The 25,213-nt window shown below is 35.7% G+C and overlaps 1 long non-coding RNA gene across 2 annotated transcripts in view; it reads left to right on the forward strand.

Moving 5' to 3' along the window:
* The window catches only part of LOC141548669 (uncharacterized), a 679,315-nt gene that overhangs the window by 137,893 nt on the left and 516,209 nt on the right, over positions 1-25,213 (forward strand). For both annotated transcript variants that reach the window (XR_012484023.1, XR_012484024.1), the window contains exon 8: positions 3,060-3,129. This is a non-coding gene — a long non-coding RNA (uncharacterized LOC141548669). The remainder of the gene's footprint in view (positions 1-3,059; positions 3,130-25,213) is intronic.

Here is a 25,213-nt window from a genome sequence, read left to right on the forward strand (position 1 = left end):
CTGTGAAGTAAGCACTCCCAAACATTATTTCCATTTTACAGATGACAAAACTAGGCCTCAGAGATTCACAGAAGTAGTAAGTTGTGGGACTGTAAGGAAAACGAAGTCTTCCAGCTCTATTTTGTGGTCTGGCTTAAGTAATTTACTGGAAAAGTATGCCTTATGTAAGGTTTATGTTTCCTTGACTTTAAAAAAAAATCCTTGTTTTTGAAGATGCAATTGTATCATAATCAATACTGTAAAATAGTCATTTTAGGTTGATGTAATAGTAAGTTTGATTAATAATTACTGATATTTCTCTAACTTTATGTACTTAATGTCACTTAATCCTTACAACAACCCTTAAGATAATGAATATGGGTACTAGCAGCTCTCTTTTATAGATGAAAAACTAAGTTTCAGATAAATTGATTTTCCTGGGGTCACTTAGCCATTAAGTGTCAAAAATAGCCCTCAAATTTAGTATTCTCCCAATTCCAAAGCCATTAGTCTTTATGTTGTTCCATACTACCTTTCAACTACTCTTGAGAGAGTGTGTGCTGTATAATCAATAGAGGGCTGAACTTGGGGAGTTCCATCTCTGGCCTATAACTTTGTGACTGCAAGCAAATCATGTCACCTTTCCAGAATCCAGAAGACTCTCTATCACTCCAGAAGACTCTCTATCACTATGAGCTGCTGAATTGCTTTGCTAGAAGTAGTGTTCTTGCCAGAAGCCCCTGTCCCTTCTTCCCACCAAAGTAAAAACCCATTATCCCTCTCAGTGCACAAAGGATAAGACAGAACAGTGTCAGGTTGGGTAAAGTTAGGCAGGACAGATGATCTCTCTTTATGGTACATTTTTGAGTCATGTGTGTTGGATAGAAGGTATGGATGGATAGATACATATTTCTCTATTCTGTGATCTAGACCAGTGGTATCAAAATCAAATAGAAACCAGAGTGTTTAAAATAGGTCTAATGATAACTATGCCACATATTGACTTAGAAGACCATATATTAACATGATCTATCTAGTATTTTCATTTATTCAGTTTGGGAGTGTTACAACCAGCTATATAGTTCATGGGGCCATGTAGTTGATACTGCTGACCTCAATAAAACATTGCTGATATCTTAGACTTGAAGGGAAAAACCAACTCAAGCAATGTCAATGCAATAAACATGTTAAATATCTAAATATTTACAGATGGATCTTATGCCTTCCATTCCAGGCACTTGAAAGGAGGTGTTGGCGTTATCCGCTTGGGTGTTTACTTTAGCCATCACTACTACAGACCTCACTTCTTTTAGCTGTCATATTTATCATTTTTAAGTGTTTGGCAAAGCTCTCAATTTCCTAATCCTCCAATCTCCAGTCATTTTCCTTACTTATATTTTGCTTCCAAGGAAAATAATTCAATGGCCTATTTATCTTTACATATTTTGAACATGAGGTATTTTTCAAGAATGCCATTTCCCCCATTTTTGCCATACTTGGTAGACTATAACAAGAGCTCAGGCTACTTCTCTGTTCCTCTAAACTCATTGCCACAGGCCCTTAGCTGCTTGCTTAATCTGTTCCTCTTTTCTGTCCAATCTAAAGCTACACTTCATTACATTTTCTCCTAAAGTCTGTATATTTCAAAAGATTTCATTTGAAGTGTTCTGTGAGCCATGCAGAAATATGAAAGAGAACTTTCTTATGAAGGTATTATATTGGCAAAGTTAGCCCTCCAACTTTGTGAGCAACCCCTCCCACTAAACTTGACTCTAATTGGTGCACTCAATTCCAGGGAATTGATTAGCCTTGTTCACGGAACCCTAGTACTTAGATTGGCCCCAGCTCACTGTTTCTACCCATGATTCTTGAAGAGAAAACATCTGTTTATCCTTTGATTTGGTTCTGATAATTGTAAAAATCTTGCAAGATACATTGCAGTTAAAACTTCAATTTATTTTACATATAACAGACTTCTATTGATTTTACTCTTATATTTTCTCCCTGGATTCACAAAATTTTAGGCCAATAGAATGCAAAGTGAGGCAGGTTCCACCCAGCTGGAAAGACTTCGAGATGATGTATTTGTCCTCTGAGGACTGGCCAAGTTAAATTCAGACAGGCTAATAAGCAGGCAGGCTGATGTATTTTTCTAGCAGCAACTATGGGAGACTGTGAACAAGGTCATGAAGGAGTAGTAGTCTGTGTCAGTGACTACAGGCAGATGAAATAGTAGATATTTGTTTAAGTTGATAAGTTCAGAATGCAGACAAATTGGTGCACCTTCTATACACTTGATTTTGCTAAAGCAGGGACCCATGAAATTTTTGTTTTTAATTTAGAAAAATAAGCAATGGATAGATGGAAGTAATGACCAACCAGGGTAGTAAGACTTCAGGTGTATGTTCCAAAGATCAAAGAATTCAGACATCCAGGATATGGCCTCTGGTGTTTTAGGTTCATGAAGTTTCAGAATGATTTGGTTCCTATATTTCTTTTGTTATCCTGTGCATTTTATTTTGTGTATTTTAAAAAGATTATGCCAAGAAGAGGTTCTTAGTGTGCTCAAACTGACAAAGGGCTTCCTGACCAATAAAAAAGGTTAAGAACCATTGTGAAAATCATTGTGTCAAACTATAAAATAAAAGGAAATACATTTGCCTGTAAGTATTACAAACATGAACTTGGCTTCTTTGATGAAGTGATCATTTCAGCTTTGCCATTAGTCCTAAAAGAATTCTTAGTTCTTGACAAGAAATCAGTTCCAATGCCAAACAACCAAGGATACCATTGCGCTTGTGGGACAAAGTCAAAGTCTATCAAGCACTGAAATCATACCTAGAACCCAGGATGTCTTTCAATGTAAATGTTACGATAGCAGACACATTAAGAAAATGATGTGACATGATTTTCAGAAAACATTTATCAGATTCTTACATTAAAGGTTAATGTCCAGGATGTGGAATCAAGAAATGGAAGGTAAATTAACTAATTGGAAAGCAGCTAAAGAGAAGAAAACAAAGGAAAATAGTAAGTGGAAACTTTGATCTGAAAGCAGCTTTTCATTTGATTGATTCCAGGAAAGCATCGTTATGGTTCTCTTGAACACAGACAGAAGATGCAGCACTGCAGATGAAAAAATCAAAATGGGTAAGGTTCCCTTCTTGGACTTCATTTTACAAAACAATTTTTGGTAGATTGCATCATCTGTGCTTAGACTTTTAAAATATGTGTCTTGTCTCTCGGCTCTACCCCTCCTTAAAGAACATCTATTGATCCCATATTATTACAGACTTATTCTTTTTTTTTTTTTTTCCTGGTGTGAATATTCCAATGACTGAACCCATTGATGGCATGGAATTTCAGAGGTTAGGCCACCAGGTGGCACAGTGAGTCGATTGCTGGCCTTAAAGTCAGCTATAGACTTAACCTCTCAGTCTTATTTCCTCATCTATAAAATAGGCATCTAGCTCACAGGATTACTGTGAAGTTTGAATAAGGTCTTTGTAAGTTCTTTGCAACTTAAAATTATATGTAAGTTATTGTTGTTGTTATAATTATTAGTTCATCATCTGCTTAAAGATAAAAGGGACTTAGAAGTCTAGTCCAGGCTTTTCATTGTTCAGAGAAGAAAATCGAGAGCCAAGTGAGGTCCAGAGAGTATAAGTGACTCATTTAAATGCTTCTTTGTTAGATCTGGGGTTTGATGCCAAGCCATGCCCACTCCCTTGTACCATCCTGCCCCATTCCTCCTCTTTTACTTAATTCCTACTTCATTCTAATCATGCCTGAACTCTATAAGTTTTGAGGGTTTTTTAAAAAGCAGTTCTGCTAAAAATTTCAAGGATTCAAATGTAATTGAAGGGTTGGAAGGATATACACATTCCAGTTCCACCTCCACAAGATGAAGGCGTTTAATTTGCTGATCCATAAGGTTCCCTCTTGCTCTGATACTTTGTGATCCTCAATTATAATCTATGCAGCTGTGAGACTAACACCCCCAAAATGTTACAGAGCCATCTTGAGAAGAGTGAGTTCAGTGGCACTGTCTATCAATGCAAAGAGCAAGTCCATAATAAGATTCACAAAACCAGATGGTGTCACATTTCCAGAAAGAGATGCAATGATGAGATCACCAATATTTCTTCCAGCTGTTAAAATTCCAGAAGTTGCCATTGTAGTGGTATAGTTATGTATGCACAGGGGAAAATAACAGAATTATAAAAATGAAAAAGCAGGAGAGGAGGATCATTAACAATTTGAAGCCACCCAATCACTACCCAATAACAGAATGTTACACTACATAAAATAATGTCACCTTTTTAACTGACATTTATATTCTTTATGCCTCAAAAACTTTCAAATATAGGAGATTTGATTGATTTGGGGATTTCTTCTATCAATACATATTGCAGTCACTCTAAACTTTAGGAGAAGGATTGATGGGCAAAAGTAAAAATAAAAATAAAACTTTTGCAATCCGGTTTTGATCCTGAGATGACAGGTTTGAAGCCATCTCATCTAGACTAGGCCCACCCTAATTTATTCTCTGAGCATATGTTTGGACAAGCTGTGGTCTTCTTTGTACCACAATAAAGCATGTTTGTAAAAGTTACTTGTTGGGTAAGGAAGTGATTTAAAAAGAAGAAAAATTCATGAGATTTTTCCAAAGATACAGAGCTTCAAGGAACATCTATGACATCATGTTAGGGTTTAGATTACAGTGTCATCTCAGAAATTTCAGAGAGCAGAAGAAAGGATTGGGACCAATGCTGCATCTTCCTAAGCTGGACTACCAGGCCAGGGTTGCTGGTTAAAAAGGCCTGTCCTGGTTCCAGTCAACCTCATTTCCACCTTACCTTCACACTCCACCCAACCCCATTTCTTGTGATCAGGCCAAATCTGGGTAAAATCTTGGAAACAATGACACAGGATACTAGAGAAACCTACAGGCCTGCACCTGAGCAATTCAGAAGAAGCTAAATGATGCTCAAGCATTGTTATCCTAATGGAATGGGGGCAGAAAGGACTATTTGCTTGTCAGAAACTTACTATCTTCAAGATTTAATGAGGGACCAAAGAAATACAAACTTATAGACCAGGAAAGATATTGTGCTGTTTCATTTAAGAGAACAAAAGAAGAGAATGAGAAAAGGAATATTCCAAGGAAGAAATAAGAAAGAGATATGATTTACTATTTCTTTTACTTGTCAGAAGTAAATGAATATATACATACATATATATTAGTGAGAGTGGGGACTATGAACCTTATTCTTAACTGGAAAAACACACACACAAACATATACACACAAACACACATACAGATTCTTACAAATGTCCTATAGAAAAAATATGAAGAATAACAGGAAAATGGAGGGAGAGAAGGAAGGGAGCAGTTTGAGAGAGCTTAAGATTTGGAAAAGGAACAGTCACAACAAAACCATACTTCAATTATGTGTGAATTATGAAAAAGAGATTAAAAGTAGAGAAAGAAAGGTTAAGAACCAAAAAATTTAAATGTGGGCTGGTGAATGTAAAGAAGGAAAAAGAAATAGCATTAGACTGTTCTAATTATAGTTAACTACTTCTAATCTCTCTACTTTATTTTTACCAATTTCTATTTCCTTACAACCTAATAATATATAGAAGAAAAAAAAACAAAATTAACTAACAGGAGTGTTTGACATCTGAAACAAAGATTCACACAATTAAGATGAATCTACAGTAGAGTTTCGTGACTCAGCTGAATTTTTTTCAAAGGCAATGGTGGGAATCATCTTAGACATAGTAATAGTAAACAGTAAACATGATAAAGAAAGATAAGCATTAAATCTCTGCTTGAAGGCACAACATAATAAAAAAATAACAGTATTAAATATATGTGTACTAAATTGCATAGCATCTCAGTACCTAAAGGGAAAGCTAATCATACAACTAGGATAAATAGGCTATAAAGCAGTAATTGTTATGGACCTGGATATGCCCTTTTCAAACTTAGATAAATTTAATAAAGGATAAACAAGAAAGAAATTAAATTCTGAATATATATATTTTTTCCTGAGACATTGTGGTTAAGTGACTTGCCTAGGGTCACACAGCTAAAGAAGTGTTATGTGTCTGAGGTCAGATTTGATCTCAGATCCTCCTGACTTCAGAGCCGGTGCTCTAACCACTGCACTACCTAGCTGCCCCCTGAATATAATTTTTAAAAATTACATATGCTAAATCTCTGACAACTAATGAATGAGAATCAGAGTACACATATTTCTTATATTTTCATAGCAACAGAAAATACTTCTAAGGCAATTTCAGTCAACAAAAATTTATCAAGAGTTTGCTACGTGCCAGGTTCTCTTGTTATTGTTGTTTGTCCTTCATTCTGGAAGAGGACCATGACATTAGAGTTGATGGTACAACATTCAAGTAAACTGCATTTAAGTGAAGGAGAGCTGTGCAACCTCACGTGCCTCACTTTCCCCTCCAGAGTCATCTGGGTCCAGTGGCAAGATATAGATTAAGACAACTAGAGATGGCTCTGGATGAAATGGGAGATGACCTTTTTAAGCTAAGGTCTTCAACAGGTCTCAGTTTAACTGAGGCACCACTCATTCAGTGATTAAAGCTTAGGTAGCTAAGCATTGGGAATACAAATACAAGTAAAAGTAAAAAAAGACTTTTTTGCCTTATGAATATATAATGGGAAAAGAAAATACTTTAAAGGAAGCAGAAAAGGAAATAAGTTAGGGTTAGAATTATCCTCATTGCAGGAGACTAGGCATTAAAATACATCCTTTACCCACCACAAAGCAAAACATAATCACAGTAAGGATAATTTGAATAAAGGTTTCAGACAAGTGCAGACTAAAAATAATGCTAAAGACTCTGTGCTTGAAAAAAACAAATTACAAAAGACAATTCATAGTTTTGTGATAAAAAATAGTAGCAAATGAGAATGCATACCAAAATTTGTGGGATATAGCCAAAGCCAATTTTGGGGGGAAATGTATATCTGTTAAACATATATAGCACCAAATGAGAAAAACACATAGTCAGTGAATTGTGCGTGTAACTAAAATTGACAGAAGAAACAAATAAAGCTATCTACAAATAAATGCAAAAAATAGATATCAACAACCAAGAAACAGATATATAATTGAATCAATGCATAAAAGTGCAATTTATAAAAAATTAATATATCAAAGGATTAGCTAATATGATATATTTAGAGGAAAACCCACCCAGCAACACAAAAATTATGAAACGAATCAATCATAACAGATGTGGAGAAAAGACAGGAAATTGTTAGAAACTGTTTTGTCCATTTATATTCTGCTAAAACTTATTAACATATAACAAACAGAAGGCATCTTGCACGAGAGAAATTAATGATCTGGACTTTAAGTCAGAAATAAAGGTAGAGTTGGGTAAAGCAGACAATTTGGAGAAATTGAGATGAGCAGTTATATAGATATGCCCTTCTCCTTTAGAACTTCTGGGAAAAAGGATACCCAAATTCACTGCATTTCTCTTTATCCATAATCAGTCAATCATATCTTGTGAATATCCACCGATGTGTTTTCTTTATACAAGGAATTTTTTTTTATTTTAACAGTTTTTATTTACCAGATACATGCATGGTTAAATTTTACAACATTGAAAATTGCCAAAGCTTTTGTTCTAATTTTTGCCCTCCTCCCCCCCAGATGGCAGGTTGACCAATACATGTTAAATATGATAGAGTATAAATTAAATTTTATATATATATATATATATATATATATATATATATATATATATATATATATATATATATATATATGACCAAACAGTTGTTTTGATTAACAGGAAGAGTGAATGAATGAAATAAAAAAAAAATCCTATTAAGCATTTAATATGTACCAAAAGCTGGATATACAAATGCCAAAGCAAAGATAATCCCTGTCCTAATGGAGTTTTTATTCCACTTGGCAGAAAATATATACATGTATAGGATTGGTGGCCTGAGAGCAGCACTTTGATCTGGAAAGTCTGAAGATTTTGAGTAAAGATTTAAATTTCTTTCCAGGAACATTGGCAGTATTGATTTAATTATGATTCTAGACCTGCATGGTGAAACTGTAAATAAGACATCTTAGGGGTAGGAATTATCAATAAGTACACCTTATGTCAGCTTGAAATAGTGAACCAGATGAAACAATGGCCAAGCAGGGCATTGGGGCTTCAAGTGTAAGTTATAAAGATGAAAGAGTTTAGACCTCCAGGATATGGTCTCTGGGATGAGTGACAAGGTGGCTACTGAGGTTGTCCAGTTGTCCAGGGAATGAGGGAGGTAGAAGTTTACTTGAATTATCCAAAACCCTTATAGTTTTCTGCTATAGATGTAAGTATAAGACATCATCTTCATAGAACTAAATGAAGCTACAATTTGGACTGCTCAAAAACAACAAACTTGGAACCCGAGTAATGTGGCCTAGAAGCTTATAACTGGTCAAATTAGATGTATTATTATCCAATGATTGCCTTGTTTTATGCTGCCACAGTCTCCATGGATCCTGATTGAGCCATACGTGGTATGTTTCCCAATAGTGGTTTATTTTTTTCACACTGAATAATTTAGAAAAACAACTAATGTATTTCTCTCCAACAACTAGTATTTATACCATTAAATATTTTTACACAGCATCAGTTGTTAAAATGCTAACATAGCTCTCATTTATATTAAGCTTATTTGTAGAGAGAATGATATTTAAGCTTGAATTCATAATTAGGATAAGTGTCATTTACTATAGAAGGTGATAATTTTGGCTTCTTGTTTTTACTGGTGAGATCCCCAACAACAGTAATAAATGTTTGACACTAAGACTAGGCTTATGGAAGGCTATAGAACTGATAATTTTGTTTGAATTGTTTCACTGAATTGACGATGCCACATAGCTGCCTGAGGAACTGAGCTATTGATCCAGGGAGATAGCAGTCAGTTCAATTGGATGCTGTTTGGGACAGAAAGCTAGCACCTGAGGGCAAGGTTCAAGAAAGGGGATGACAGTAGGGAAAATACAGAAACATAGTGCCCCAGTACATTGTATCAGATTGGACTTCAAATGAGAGTCGTTCAGCACCCTGGATAGCTTAGTGACAGAACTTATTTTGATATGTCCTGCAGGTTGAATGAGGGCTCTTATTCTAAGAACTCCAGATCTGATCACTTGGTGTTGTCCCCTAGTTCCAATTTACTAGTTTCTAAAGGTGATTTTCTCTGTTATAACTTACTTAAACTTTATGTGGTCAGAGATACAACCCTCTATACCAAACAGTCTGGTCTACATTGAGGGGGAAAAAAGAGCTGTGTAATTCAGTAAGATTAGAAAAATACTCTCACTTACATGAAGTGATGCTAAGTGAAGTAAGCAGAATCAGGAGATCATTGTACATAGAAACAACATGATTATACGATGATAATTCTGATGAATGTGGGTTCCTCAACAAGGAGATGATTCAGGCCAGTTCCAATGATCTTATGACGAGGAGAGCCATTTGCATCCAGAGAGAGGACTGTGGAACTGAGTGTGCACCACAACATAGTATTTTTACTTTTTGTTGTTGTTTGCTTGCATTTTGTTTTCTTTCTCATTTTTCCCTTTTTGATATGATATTTCTTTTGCAGTATGATAATTGTGGAGATATGTATAGAAGAATTGGACATGTTTAACATATATTGAATTACTTGCTATCTAGGGGAGAGAGAGAGGAAGGGGAGGATTTTGGAACACAAGGTTTTGCAAGGATAAGTATTGAAAATTATCCATGCATATGCTTTGAAAATAAAAAGCTTTAATGAAAAAAGAAAAGAAAAATACTCTCCTAGCACAGGCAAAAATGTTCAGGATTTTTCCAATGCATCTTATTTCTTATCAGTGTAGTATCCCTTCCAGTGTCATAAATCATAATCCATTTTTGCCTGTACATCCTTTGCCACTCTTGTTAACATAATGCTCCATTGCCAGGGATTTTTCTCAATTTCTTGATTGCACTAACATGCCAGTGAAGTATCTGGACTGTGTATAAGTTCTCCCTCACTTTTGTCACATGACAAATTCATCTTATTGAGTTGCATATTTTTTCATTGACAACTTTTATGTTACTTCTTCTTTATAGCTCTTATTTGTGATGCCTAATTATCCTTATCAGCTAATTGCTTTGGGTGTATTCTCAACTTTTGCATTATGAATTTGAAGCAAAATAATATACATGTAGTAAATTAGAAAGTAAGATCCCTCTTTGCTTTTGAATCTAATAGTCATTGTTAAGAGAGACATTTGCAAAGGATGTCAATCAGTCAGTAAGCACGTATTAAATGACTACTATGTGTGAGGTGTATTAGACACTGGAGACAGAAAAAAGGATTGAATCAATCCCTGCCCTCAGAAAGCTTACATTTGAACATTGTAATCAGAGAGATAAGTACATATGAGTTTAAAGAATAAAAAGCAGGAAAAATACTAATTTTAATTTATTTAAATACAGGGGACTTTGGAAGAGAGAGCACTAGTAGTTGGATGGACTAGGAAGTATTTTGGTAGAAGATGGTGCCTGAGCTGCATCTTGAAAAAATAGAAAGGTACTTTGAAGGTAGATGTGAGAAAGAAGTGCATTCCACATATGAGATTTGGTGAATGCAAAGTCACAGAGGCTGGAGAGAGGGGCAAAAACTATTTTGACAGTGCTTTAAGGAAGATTTCACATTTTTTTCTATAAAGCTCTCCCATGAAGAAAAAACTCCAAAGACAAGGTCGAGGGAAAAATTGGACAAAAACATCAAGTAAAGGGATAATGAGGACCAAAAAAGAGAACCTAAGTTTATCTTTATGAGATGACTTCTCTTCATTGCAAATCTTTGTAAATTACCCTCTCAACTTTATTCTAATGATCATCTGATTAATTGCCATAGCCTGAACCTGTCTATGAGGGCTCAGGCTCAGATCACATGAGAGCAATTTCCCAGTTCATTGCTGTAGTGTGAAGCTGGTCTATTAGACTAAATGCTTGGTGCAAGAGCAAAATATTTTAATCCACCCATTCAGCCCATTTCTTTTCCTTTGAGTTAGGCTGGATTGCCAGGATGTAGAAGTAATATGTGGGAAATTGTCTCAGGTCCCAGTAGTTCTGGTATATGATTATGTAACAGGCTAGCAATCATAGAAATTGCATCTGAAAGTCATATACAAGTTCCCCATTCAGTAAACTGTTGGTGGAAGCTAAGGAATTTATGAGCTACAGAAAGGTGCAGACTCCCCAATATTTCTTTAAAGGGGAGCTTCACAGATGAGTTGTATTTGTATAGAATACTAGGGAAAAAGCAAAGGGAGTTCCATTTCACTATTCAGTATTGCCCCTTCCTCACCTTGTCATAGAGTCCGTCTGCCAGGAAGGAACTGAGACGGTCTGTTGACATCCTAGCCCAGAGAAAGAGTCTGCCAAGTGCAGGATTTTATTCCTGGGGAAGCATGATTAGTAGTTTTCTGTCTCCTTTTACTTTCTTTTGAACAGTGAGAAGGTTGTCTAGGAACCCTGCACACGCCACCTTTTTTCACCTTCTCAGCTGTAGGCTGGAGAATTAATTGGTATATAATGCATACCTTCCCTGGATATATTTAAATAGAACTTAGACTGATAGGTCAGCTTCACATTTTCATGAGAGCCATGTAAAGTCTGTCACTTCATACTCAGCAAGAGCAGATATGCTAATGGGATTGGAAGGATATGAATCATTCTGAATATATCCAACTGCAAGAGAAAGGTGCCTGCATCTACCCGATTTATTTATATCTCTTTTGGAGAGTTCAGGTAATGGGGCCTAACTTGTTCCCACATTTCACTCTTAACCCTTGCAACAGAAATGCAAATGTATGTGATGCCTCCCCCTCCACCATTAGACTGATCAGGGAAGTCTTCACTGAGAGGTGAGTTTCTTGGAATTCCAAGATTAATATTATCCTGATCTAACAATGTTGCATGACCTTGTAGACAATGTACAAAAATATAGAGTTCCTGTGCATTCAAAAGTAGATAGGACAAATCAAAACACAAATAAGTGGATATGGCAACCCACAGATTTGTTAGGTTTTAGCTTAGTTATATGCAAGGTTATATCACAGGAGCAGAATTGACAGTATGATGTCAGAAAACAACAAAGAGCCACAAATCTGCATTCTTTTGGCCTTATATTACATACCAAAGTGGCTCCTCCATGCCCCAATCCTTAGGATGATCACTACTGTATTCATTTAAAATATTTAAGCTAGAGAACCCGAGATGTCAGTGCTAAACTTATGCTCCAACAAAGCACAGAAAGAAAAGTTTCCCGTACACCAAAGTACTTGTAGCAACATTTTTGTGGTAATAAATGTTGGGAAACAAAGTTATGCCAATTTGATGGGAAACAGCAGGGTATACTGAGGTAGGTAAAAGCAATATTTGTCGTTTACCAATAATGAATATGAGGAATTCAAATAAAATGAGATTTTTATGAACTGATACTTAGGTAATTTGAATCAGGAAGACAACATGCAAGATGACTACCATGATGCAAATTGAATGAACTTAAAAAAAATATGATAAAATCATAAGGACCAAGCTTTGCCCTAGAAATGAGAGAAGAAATGAGCCCCGCCCCTATTATGGAAAAGGTGGAAGATTATGGGTATGGAATGTTGTGTGTGTTATCAGATCTATTGTGTTAGCTAATTTGTTCAATTAAAAAGTCTTTGTTATAAAGGGAGACGCCTTGGGTAGAAGAGGGCATTTTGGGAAATGTATATAGAGAAAAACAAAGCTCTAAAAATATTTTGACTGAATTTTTCTGCAAAAATGATTGCAGCAAAACTGTTGGAAAGAATTCTTTTTATACCACAGATTTCATTAAACCTGGTTCACACCAAATGCATGGTGCTATACTGTGCCTCTCTCCCACAATAAACATGAAGAACTATAGGCACAGATGATTCTCTTGACCTCATGAGCCAGTATCTGAATCCACTGCTTTTATAATTGCTGTTGTACTAGTAGGATATGAGTTGGCTCTTATGCTGTGACCTGACATCTGAAAAGCTTCAAGGAGTTTGCTGCATAATTTTGATGTATGATTTTGCTTCCAAAACATAAATAGGACCCTTGACAAGCTGAAACATATTCAACCTGGTGAGAGGGAGCCATGGTTTTGAAATCATGGCTCATGAAATGGAGTTGAAAGAACTGGTGATCAGAGGGGTCCCTAAATCATCCCAAAACTTGGGAAACCATGAAGCCTTGCTTGTGTAGTTGTATACTTTTGTGCTTCTTTCAACATCCTGGAACCTCAGTTCTAAGTTATGGTAGAATATTGCAAAGTGGTGAGATCCACTTATCGCTTTCTTAGACTCTTGTTTAAACACTGTCTAAGTCATACCACTTCCATCTCTTTTCTAATATGCCAATGGAAACTCTTCCTAAATGAAGAAGTTAGACGTGGCAACTGGCCATTTATTGGCCCCTGATTCAAAGTGATCTGTGACACTTGAAGTAAGGCAAGAAATAGGATTGATTGCCCATTTTTATAAAATGTGTCTTCCTCTTCCATATCATTTGAACTGCCCAATACAAATATGATGAGAGACCCCAGGCAACTCTATATCTACCAAACAGGAGGACTGACAAGAGGCTGGCCTAAGCCAGCTGTGCCGGATTGGAGGGCAGTCTCTCCTAGGAATATCCACTTCTGTGGATAGCCTCAGATTTTTATTTCAGACTTATGAATTAGAGTGGGCAAATCAGAGAATGAAAATATTTACAAAACATCATTTGTATCTGCACGCATACTTTGAAGCAAGTGAGCCTTTACCTCTCTTTTCTCCTTTTTAAAGTCAATGTAAGTGTTGCTGTCTTATTCTTATTTAAACCAAGTCCATCCATTGTCATATGTGTACCTATTTCCTTCTGAATTTTGCCTTCTCATTCTCATTGATTTCACACACAGAGAAAGGCCTGTTTTGACTATATCCAACTGTTACTTCCCTCATTAACCATTCAGCTATGTATGTTATTGATTTAACTTGTTGAGCTTATGTTGCTGCTACCTTTCCTCGAAATGGTCTCAGAAACTGCTGCTCAATTGAATTTCCTATTAGCTTTTTACCACTGCTCATCCATTACTATTCCTTTCAATGATTGCCATCATTCAGACCAGGGTGTGAGCTTTTAGCTTTCAAATTCTCTATATAAGAATACCAGGTTGATTTAGTGGTGGGGTTGTAATGAGAGTAGGGTCCCCAGTTACAGACATCCTACAGGCCAGGGGTGGGGAACCTTTTTTGTTCTCCAAGGGACGTTTGGATGTTTGTAACATCATTCATGGGCCATAAAAAATTATCGATTGATAGAATTCAAGCAGTGGGAAGCTGTTGTACCTAATTTTCAGTTCATCATCTCCTGTGGTTGCGTATGCAAATTTCACAGGCCTTATATGTTCCCCACGCCTGCATAGGCAAACATAAACCCTGGTTGTTAGACTTTTTTTTTTTAAACTAGTTAGGTATATAAAGTGAGTGAGGTGTGAATATAGCAGGATTGGATCGGACACTATTTTAATAGGCAATTCTAGTCACAGGATGGGTTCGGAAGGCCCTTCCAAGTCTGAGATCAGAAACTTCTATAAACTCTTTCTTATTAGCAGATCTCAGGATTTTTATTTCACTGCATTTCATCCTTTCTCTTGACATCTTCGAAGGTACAAGGCAATGTGGCAATGTAGTAAATGTAACATATGCAGAAAAAAGTCAAGGTAGAAATAAAAAAGGTCAGGCTTCATTTATCATGATTGTGGCCGATGGCTTAGATGCTGATGATCAAGTATTTAGCCTTTCTTTTTTTTTCCTGCAGAGCCCACACCTGCTAAAATGTAGTTGTTGCCTAAGCATCACGTGGCATTCCAGAGGCCTGATAATAGTCTAATCTCTATGATTTAGCAGGGTCTGGGGACTAGAGACAGAGACCCCAAATCTGATGGCTAGGTGGGCAGATAACAACTCTGAAGTACCTTTTACAATTCCAGTTGTACAATATAGTAAATGGCAGCTGAGAGCCATAGTCTACAGTGGTCACAAGGTAATGTGACTTATCTATAAGAAGCCTGCCCAGAAGAACAGCTTATGTTTAAGAAACTGTTATTTTACTTAAGATTCTTCTCTAGTGCTTCCTTAGGGAAATAAGAAGGACAATTTGAAAGTCACAGGCACTAAAATATGCTCAACAATACTATAGCCTTCAAATCTTCTGCTTCCCCAGAGTATTGTCAGCAGTGGTCTGATTTTGATATGTCCTATCTGGAACCACATCGTAGGAGGATGGTATCCAAAGTTTAACTTTTTGGAGGCTACCAGATGATTGAATTCCTTTGAATTTATCTAATCATTCTCTCAATCACAGTTATTATATTAATACTCATCAATTTCATATTGGCCAAAACATACCACATTCTTATTAATATGTGTTGCTGTTTAGTTGTTCATTTGTGTCTGACTTTTCATGACATCATGGATCATACTTTCCATGAAGTTTTCTTGGTAAAGATACTGGAGTGGTTTGCGATTTTCTTCTCCTTTATTGGAGAATTTATTAAGAATATTATTAAGGCAAACAGGGATTAAGTGATTTGCCCAGGGTCATACAACTAATAAATATCTGAGGCAATATTTGAATTCATATCTTCTTGACTTCAGGCCTAACGATATGTCCACTGAGACAACTAGCTGTTTTATAAGTTATTAATGTTTTATTATAATTATCAATTATATAGTAACGAATAATCAAGAACCTGTGAGTTTCCATTAAAAAAACAACTTTGCAGAGTTGAATAATTTATTTGATAGTCTCTTTGAAAAACTGGCATTCCCAGTGCTTCTCAAGGTTAGATGGGACTAGCCATAGTGCCTAGGCTCTCAGTACCATCCAGGAGAGCTAGCTAACACAGGAAGAAAGGCAGTGTGGTGAAATGGTTTAAATGCAAAACTTGGTGGCAGGAAGGCCCTAGAGTTCAATCCCCAGTGACACTTACTAGTTGTGTGACCTCTCTTTATCATCAGTAATTCAGTTCCCAATGGGCTCTGCCCTTAGAAGAAGGAGTTGGCACATAAACAGTCCTACAATTCAGCAACATAATTTAGCTCCCTTTCCCATCCTCTTCCTTTGTCTACATAGTCTTAGAGGAGTAAATATGTGAGGCGACTTCCCAGAAAATGCTGCCCCCTCAAAATTTCTTTTGTATAGAAAAAAAGATCATTAATTTATTCATTCAGTGCATGAAATATTTGAGTGCCTATTATGTGTAAAATACTAGAGGTATCTGTGGGTGACAAAAAGATTAATAAGATACAGTTCCAGCTCCTAAAGGAGGATTAGCGAATCAAAGGATCACCACCAACCAGTTCTTCCTATTGAAATCCAGTTCATGCTTCAACACTCAGCTCAGCCACCATCTCCTCCCTGAGTTCTCCTCTGATAACTTTCCAGCCAGAAGCAAGTTCTCCCTCCTAGGTGCCAACAGTACTTTCTTCATGTCTATATTTATGCCCTCATTTTATTCTGAGTTCTGCTTACTTCTATGCATGTTACTTATGAGACCAGAAGTCCCTTAAGAGCAAGGATGAAGAAGATGAAATGCTTATCTTAAATCTCCCTTAATGTCTCGCACAGAGCTAGTTGACATTTAATGACTATTTATTTATTTATTAAAATTTTTTATTTTCAAAACATATGCATGGATAATTTTTCAACACTGACTGTGACAAAACCTTGTGTTCCAAATTTTCCCCTCCTTTCCCCCTACCCTCTCCCCTATATGGCAAGTAATCCAATATATGTTAAACATGTTGAAATATGTGTTAAATCCAATATATATATACATATATACAATAATCTTGCTGGACAAGAAACATCAGATCAAAAAGGAAACAATGAGAAAGAAAACAAAATACAAGCAAACAACAAAAAGAGTGAGAATGCTATGTTGTGGTCCACACTCATTTCCCATAGTCCTCTCTCTGGGTGTAGATGGCACTCTTCATCACAAGATCATTGGAACTGGCATCAATCATCTCATTGTTGGAAAGAGTCACATTCATCAGAATTGATCTTTGATTAATGTTGTTGCTGTGTACAATGATCTCCTGGTTCTGCTCATTTCACTCAGCATCAGTTCATGTTAAGTCTCTCCAGGCCTCTTTGAAATCATCCTGCTCATCATTTCTTACAGAACAATAATATTCCATAGCATTCATATACCATAATTTATTCATCCATTCTCCAAGTGATGGGCATCTACTCAGTTTCCAGTTCCTTGCCACTACAAAGAGGGCTGCCACAAACATTTTTGCACATGTAGGTCCGTTTCCCTCCTTTAAGATCTCTTTGGGATATAAGCCCAGTAGTAACACTGCTGGATCAAAGATCAAAGATGCACAGTTTGATAACCTTTTAAGCATGTTCCAAATCGCTCTCCAGAATGGCTGGATTCTTTCACAACTCCACCAACAATGTATCAGTGTCCCAGTTTTCCCACATCCCCTCCAACATTTGTCATTATCTTTTCCTGTCATCTTAGCCAATCTGAGAGGTGTGTGGTGGTATCTCAGAGTTGTCTTAATTTGCATTTCTCTGATCAATACTGATTTAGAGCACCTTTTCATATGATTAGAAATGGTTTTAATTTCTTCATCTGAAAATTATCTGTTCATATCCTTTGACCATTTATCAGTTAGAGAATTGGCTTGAATTCTTACAAATTTGAGTCAATTCTCTATATATTTTAGAAATGAGGCCTTTATCAGAACCCTTAAATGTAAAAAAAGCTGTCCCAATTTATTGCTTCCCTTCTTATTGTGAATGACTATTTAATGCAATAAGAAATGATCTTTAGTTATGTTTCCTTGGTGGCAGGGCAGGACCCTCTCCATCACCACATGCACAACTCCTTGGTCTTGGAGCTTTGCTGCTCTGATGTGCATGAGTTAAATTGTTCATCAAAGATTGACCTGCAATTCTAGTAGTGAGGACAGTGCACTGGAATAAATAGCTTGCAGTCTCTTCTGGAACAAAGGTAGGTTTTATCTGTGTAAGATTAATGGTAGCCCTTCCTGAGGGCAGAGAGATGGACCAGATGACCTTTTGAAGTTATCCCAAACCTTCAGTTCCAGTATTTCATCTTTATTAGCATCATTTAAAGAATCTTCTCATGATAATATCCATTCTTAATTATTTTTACATCTGATTTTCTCCTTTTAGAAGCTGTGAACTTTCTTAAGATGACTCATAACAAATTAAGAGTTTAAATTAAATAAAAAGTCAGATTAATTTTTTGAAACTTACATCACAAAGGTCTGCTAGGTGGCTTCACTTTCTTAAACCTTATTAGTGCAGTCTGCTTTGATTTTAATACTACTATTCTTGAAGTGATTGATCTTTCTAAAAAAATCTTATAAAATAAATCTTTTAAAATTAGCTTTGAGTCCATGTGAACAAAAAGCCAATATTGTGTGAGTCCTCAGAAAGTATACTTGAGTTGCCTCACATTCTTCATTTACAGAATGAATTACTTTGGCTAGATCAGGGTTCTTAACCTGATGTCTGATGGGAAAAATTTTTGTTTTCCTTAACCTCTACTTGAAATTTAACATTTCTACCTATTATCAATGTAGGCCATAGGTATGATTCTGAGAAGGGATCCATTGGCCTGATCAGACTGTCAGAAGGGTCCACGTCACTAAAAAGGATTATGAGTCCTTGTGTTAAATGACCTCTAAAGTCCCTTCTAGCTCTAATATTTTAGCAAGTCTGAGCTGGGCTACAATCTATATTCTAATTCTGTTTGCATCTCTGATTATAAAATATATGTTATTGATCCCAAATCCCTCAGAGGCTTTTGTCTTCAGTTGAAATAGGAGACCCTCACTTTGGTCCAGTTGTTTACATCCCAACACTGTTCAAGTATAAATTTCACTGTTCCAATGGAGTTGTGCTTTCCTTGTTGTGGCTACTTCTTTCAACTATATACATCACAGAATCCAGTACTGTCCAAGCAGGAATTTTGCCCATGCATTCCAATACCCCTGCCACAGGAGGCTTTCTCAGATTTCTCAAGCTTTTCCTTTAATTTTCTTGTCAGTGCATGAATAGTAAAGGAACATATGGACTGTTCAGTTGTTTTTCCTTATTCCTACTATGTGTTCAGCTACTCTATTTTTTGTCCAGTACTTCTGTGATTACATCCTTGACACTACTATCCATGATTTTGTAAAATATCGCAACCTGTTTATGCCCACCATGAATTTCTCTGTTGTCCAATTTAATAGTCTTCAACTTGAAAGCTTTGAAGATTTTAATATTCCATGAATCACTTTCATTCAGCTTCATAAGAAAAATAATTGTGTTAAAAAACATAGGCCTTGTTTCAAGGCCTTGCTCCACCCAATTGACTAAACGTAATTTTGTCTGTTCTTTCCTATTCAACCAGAGCCTATTAGTGTATTATGTTTACTTCTTCACACCACAGTGTTGAAAGGACATAAACATGTAATAGCTGGTTCAAATTACTAGACTAAGAAAAGACATCACAATAATACAATAGGAAAACTGATTAAAGGAAGTGAAGATATTAGCCTGGAGAAAAAAAAATCTCTGGGGGAGGTTGGGATATAATAGTTCTATTAAGCTTTTTAGAGACTATCTTGAGAAACAGTGACTTGATTTGTTCATCTTGGTCCCAAAGGAAGAACCATAAGAAGTACAGAATGGTAGAGAACCAAATGTAGGCTCGGAATGGAGAACACAAACAAGTCTTTCAGTATGGATTGCCTCCAAAGAGAATAAATCATGCCCTCCCTTGCTCGAGGTTTGCTAAGGATGTACATCTTGTTCAAGTTTAAATTTGACTAGATGACCTCTGAAGTATGACCAATATGAGAAATTCTGGGATTCTGTGAAATCATGGGAGATAAGTCAAATAAAAGTCTTCTTTTACCTCAGAATGTTCCAACACTGTACACAATTTCCATTCAAGGACCTTTTCTCTTAGTGGTTCTTTGTTATCACATTTTCTCCTTAGTTCATAGAGAACAGTTTTCTTGGAGTTCCTTTAAAAGTATAGAACCCTGTCACAAAGTGGACCCATTCTGAATCTGAAAGATGGCTTCTGTCCAGTTTTCTTACACCTTCTGAAATGTGGGGAAAGATGTCTAGCCACTTCTTGGCTTTAGGCTTGAAACAACAATTCCCTTCTTCCTTAGAACACTTTCTTCTTCATACATTAATAGGTTCTTTTGAAAATGGTTGGGGAAAATTTTTATTTTATTGAGTGCAGATGGCAGGACATGAGGTAATCAGATAGTCTGACTTTCCATTCATAGCCACAGATTTGAAAATTTATGGGTAACTTTTTCAGTAAAGACTTTGTCCCTTCTCCCCATTTCCCCTTCTTTTACTTCACAGGAATGATACATGGAGTATAGAAACCATCAGTGTACTCCTTTGCAAATGTCATACAGGAAAGTCATTTTTAATAAAAGAAAAAGGGTTGGCCACACTATATTGGACAGAAGACATTTCAGCAGAAGTACATATGAAAAAAGATATATCTCTTCCCAACAAAAGAGAAAGTAGTACAGGTGGCACTTGTTAAATTAAATCTTCTAATTAATATTTGAAAGATTAGAAATGGAATGATTTTTAACCATATGATGTGAGAAGAGAAATAAAATAGAGTAAATTCTCAATTGTGAAAAATGTAGTCTCCTATGAAGTTGAAACGACATATAATTATAACTTTGGAAAGTGCCAAGCTGATATTTATATTTATTAAAATTTAGAAAAATTCTAGGGACTTCCCTGCCTAGGGACAATTTTCAATTGTCTTTGCAGGTTTGCTTTGTGTTGACTTGAAGATCCAGCAGCAAAGTGACACTGTAGAGAGAATGCTGGTCCTGGAGTGAAGAATACTTGATTTTAATCGTATCTTAAACACTAACTTTCTGAACCTGCAAAAGTCACTTTACTACTTTCTTCCTCAGTTTCCTCAACTGTAAAATGAAGGTAATAGTACTTACATATTTCCTAGGGTTGTAAGGATCATGAGATAATATCTGTAAAGTACTTAGGACAGTGCCTGGTAAGAGCTTAACAAATCCTTCTTTCCTTCCAGGCAAGAACATAGGAAAAAGTCAGTTTCTCAGTTTCTCACATTGTTTCCTTTGATAACATATTAATTATTTTACTTTCAAATCTAACTAAGCCCTAGTCTTGTTTTAGTTTCAAAAAAGCAAAGATCAAAGTCAATAAAGGCCTATGAAGGCCATTGGTCTAATCAATTAGGCCTGTAGCATATGTGATTAAGTGTTAGTGCAACAGGGTCACGTGTGCAGGCTACAGGCTGCATGTGGACCACAATACTCCTGAGGGCAGCCCAAACTGGATTATAATGTAATTTGGGAATACTTAATAAAATATAGATAATATTAAGATATAGTTTTCTAAGTTAGTATGTCCTCCACAGGGATCCTTATGTATAGTTTAGTGGCCTCTGTTTCTGTTTGAGTTAGGGCTAACATTATCATTGAAATATATACAAAAATTATCTGTTCCCCAAAGACTACTTATCAGGTTAATTATATGGTAGTCATTGGGTGAGACATGCACATTTGTGAGTGTAACCATTGAAGGGTCCTATTTAAATATGAATTTGAAAATAATTTTTGAAAATTTCATTTTTAAACAACATTTTTCTTTCCCTTGCTTCTTTCCTCCATTAAAAAAGAAAAGAAAAAAAATTAAATTTTTGAAACAAATATGCATAGTCAAGCAGAGTAGATTTTTCGCCTTTGTCATGTCTAAGTCTCTCTCTCTTTCTCCTTTATTCTCCTTTATATTCTCTCTCTCTCTCTCTCACACTCTCTCTCCTTCTTTATCTGTCTGTTTCTCTCTCTCTCTCTCTCTCTCTCTCTCTCTCTCTCCTTTATCTGTTTCTCTCTCTTTCTCTCTCTCTCTCTTTCTCTCTCTCTCTCTTTCTCTAATATTGATACTGTTATAATCATTCTTTAAATCATTCTCCTGATTTTATTCCCCACATTCTGAATCAGTTCAAGTTTTTCTAGTCACTTTCCATGTACTTGTTTAGTCCTTGATCCTGGTTAACTTAATACACATTTTAAGTAATCTGATTTTTAATTTCATAATAAATCAATCGTTGTATCTAAAGTTGATTGGATACCTCCATAATTCATGGGGCCAAAACACTAGCTCAGTGAGGTCAAATTTATCAGTTTATGCCCTGTAGAGGTAAGTTAGCTTTTCCTGGTTCCTTAAACATAACTTGTTCCCCTCATAAAGACCACTGATACAAAAGTGATGATATGGGCTGGAATGGGGAAATCAATGGCCCTTACTCTCTTTAATCCTGATTTAATTATAATGGCAGCTAACATTAATATAGCATATATATACATTGTGCCATTTGATCTTCACAACAATTTTGTTATGTGAGTGAAGTAAGTCCTTCAGGGAATATCATCTCTACTTTCCTGATGAAAAAACTGAGGCTCCTACAGAATAAACAGATTGTTAATAGTCACATTGCAAATGAATATCTCAGATAGGATTGGAACTCAGGTGTCAAATTGAGTTAAGCACTATTTCTCTTCTACCATATTGCCCCTCTGTAAGACACTGTAAAACACGGTCCTTCTTGACAGAAGATCATTATGGTTATGCTTTATAAACAGGCTTCTAGGAAATTGCGGGATTGCACTTACATGGTATGAATTGCCATATAATTAAGAGTATAGCATTTTGGAAAAATAACAATAATAACAGCATCATGCCTTTGGGAGTCGTTTTGCTATATCTTTAGTAACTACCAATAAATGGGTTGATATAAACCATGAAAAATATTTAAAGATGAAGAATAAATCCATAAAAGACAGACAACATAGATTACTAGCACACTCCCCGCAAAGAACTTATTTCTGAAACCTCTTTTTCCCTTAGTAATTCATAACTGGCTTGATCATAAGCCCTATCACCAGGCACTATTATTTTCACAAAATGTTATCTCATATAATAGCATCCTACTACTATCCTCAGGTTCCTGGAACATGTTTAGGCTTATTAGCTCCTCAAATTTATAAAGCCATATCTCCCAATGCAATCCTGAGCTTCCCCATAACTAAGACCAACTGCAACATGTGACATCATAGATGTAGGGAATTTACCTCAAACAAAAAGCATGATACAGAACAAAAAAAGAGAGAGCCAGTGTGTAAATAGCCTGTGTTTACTGAAACTGCTACCTGTCTAAGCCTCCAGAGCCTAGAAGCTTCAAGTTCATTTGCTGTATTCCCCATTCCCCTCAAATGGAGACAGCACTGCGCTGTGAAGCAGCCACTGAATTTGGAGTAAGGAAGACCTTGTTTACCTAGGACACTCACTGATCCTGAGCAAGCCACAGGAACCTCATGTTCCTCTTATATAAAATGAGGTCATCTGATTCAATAAACTTGAAAGTCCCTTCCAGACGGAAACCTATGATCTTATAATATCTTCAACATAGCAAAAGAAATGCACATCAATAAACTGACGGAAGGGTGATAAGAATTGAGTCTGCAACTAAAAATCATTGAGAAGACTGTAGTTGACTTTTCTCTCAGAGTACAGCAATACGAATCATATGTGTTGACTTTTTATGTGGACTTCTCAACTGCAAGTTAGGAAGCCAAACCACTCTATTTTATTTACGATATTCACAGTGGCTTTTCTTTATACATTCTTTTGTAATTTAGTTAATTTTACCCTTACAAGCATTATATACTATTACATTAGTATATAATTAACACCGATATTCTTTTATTGCTAATTGTTTTATTTATCATATTAACTGATTTTATTTTCTCAATTACACTTAAAAAGAATTTTAATATCAATTTTAAAACATTTTGAGTTCCAAATTCTTTCCCATCCTTCTTCTCTTATCCCTTCCTTGAGAAAGCAAGCAATTTGCTAAAAATTATACTCTTGCAATTATGCAAAACAATTTCCCTATTAGCCATGTTAAAAGAAAATAGAACAAAAACAAAAAGAAAGAAAAAAAAGAAAAAGAAACATAGTTTTTTAATATAAATGTACTTTGATCTATATTTAAAACGCCCATCTGTTCTTTCTTTCTCTGGAGGTGGATAGAATTTTTCATCATATGTCCTTTGGAATCATCTTAGATCATTTTGTTGCTGAGGATAGCAGTTATTTGTGGTTGATCGCGATCATCAACAGTATTACTGTTACTATTTAAAATACTTTCCTGGTTCTTTTCACTTCACTCTACATCAGTTCATATAAGTCTTCCCAGGTTTTTCTGAAATCAACCTGCTCATCATTTCTAATAGTGCTGTAGTATTCCATTACAATCATATACTACAACCATTGCATAATTCATTGGCAAGCCCTCATTTTCCGATTTTTTTGTCAGCACAAAAAGAGTTCCTAGAAATATTTTGTATTTATATATCCTTTTTTCTTTTTCTTTTGTTTCTTTGGGAGACAGACCTAGGAATGTTATTGCTGGGTCATAGGATATGCATGGTTTTATAATGCTTTGGGCATAATTCCAAATTGCTCTCTAGAAAGGTTAGATCAGTTCACTGTTCCTCCAACAGTGCATTAGTGTCACATTTTTTTCCATATCCCCTCCATTTCTTTCATATTAACCAACTTGATAAATGTGAGGTAATACTTCAGAGTTGTTCAATTTTTAATTTAACTTAAAATTAATTTCATGTAATTAAAATATCTATTTTATATTCCATAATGCTTTCTATATCTTGTTTGGTTATAAATTCTTCTTTTTCTTTCCATAGATCTGACATGTTTAATATTCCATTTCCCCTTAATTTGCTTATGAAATCACAGTTTTTGTCTGAATCATGTACACATTTTGACCTTACCTTGGTATATGATGTTGATCTTTACCTTGTTTCTGATAAAGTACTTTCTAGTTTTCCAAGGAACTTTTGTCAAAGAATGTGTTGTTGTCCTCAAAGTTTGAATTATTTAATTTATCAGACATGAGGTTATTATGATCATTTTCCATTGTGTATTATATACCTAATCTATTCCATTCATCTAACACTTTTTCTTATCCACCACTAGACTGTTCTGTTGATTA

Source organism: Sminthopsis crassicaudata, chromosome X (assembly GCF_048593235.1).
Source record: "Sminthopsis crassicaudata isolate SCR6 chromosome X, ASM4859323v1, whole genome shotgun sequence".
Classification (NCBI taxonomy): Eukaryota; Metazoa; Chordata; class Mammalia; order Dasyuromorphia; family Dasyuridae; genus Sminthopsis; species Sminthopsis crassicaudata.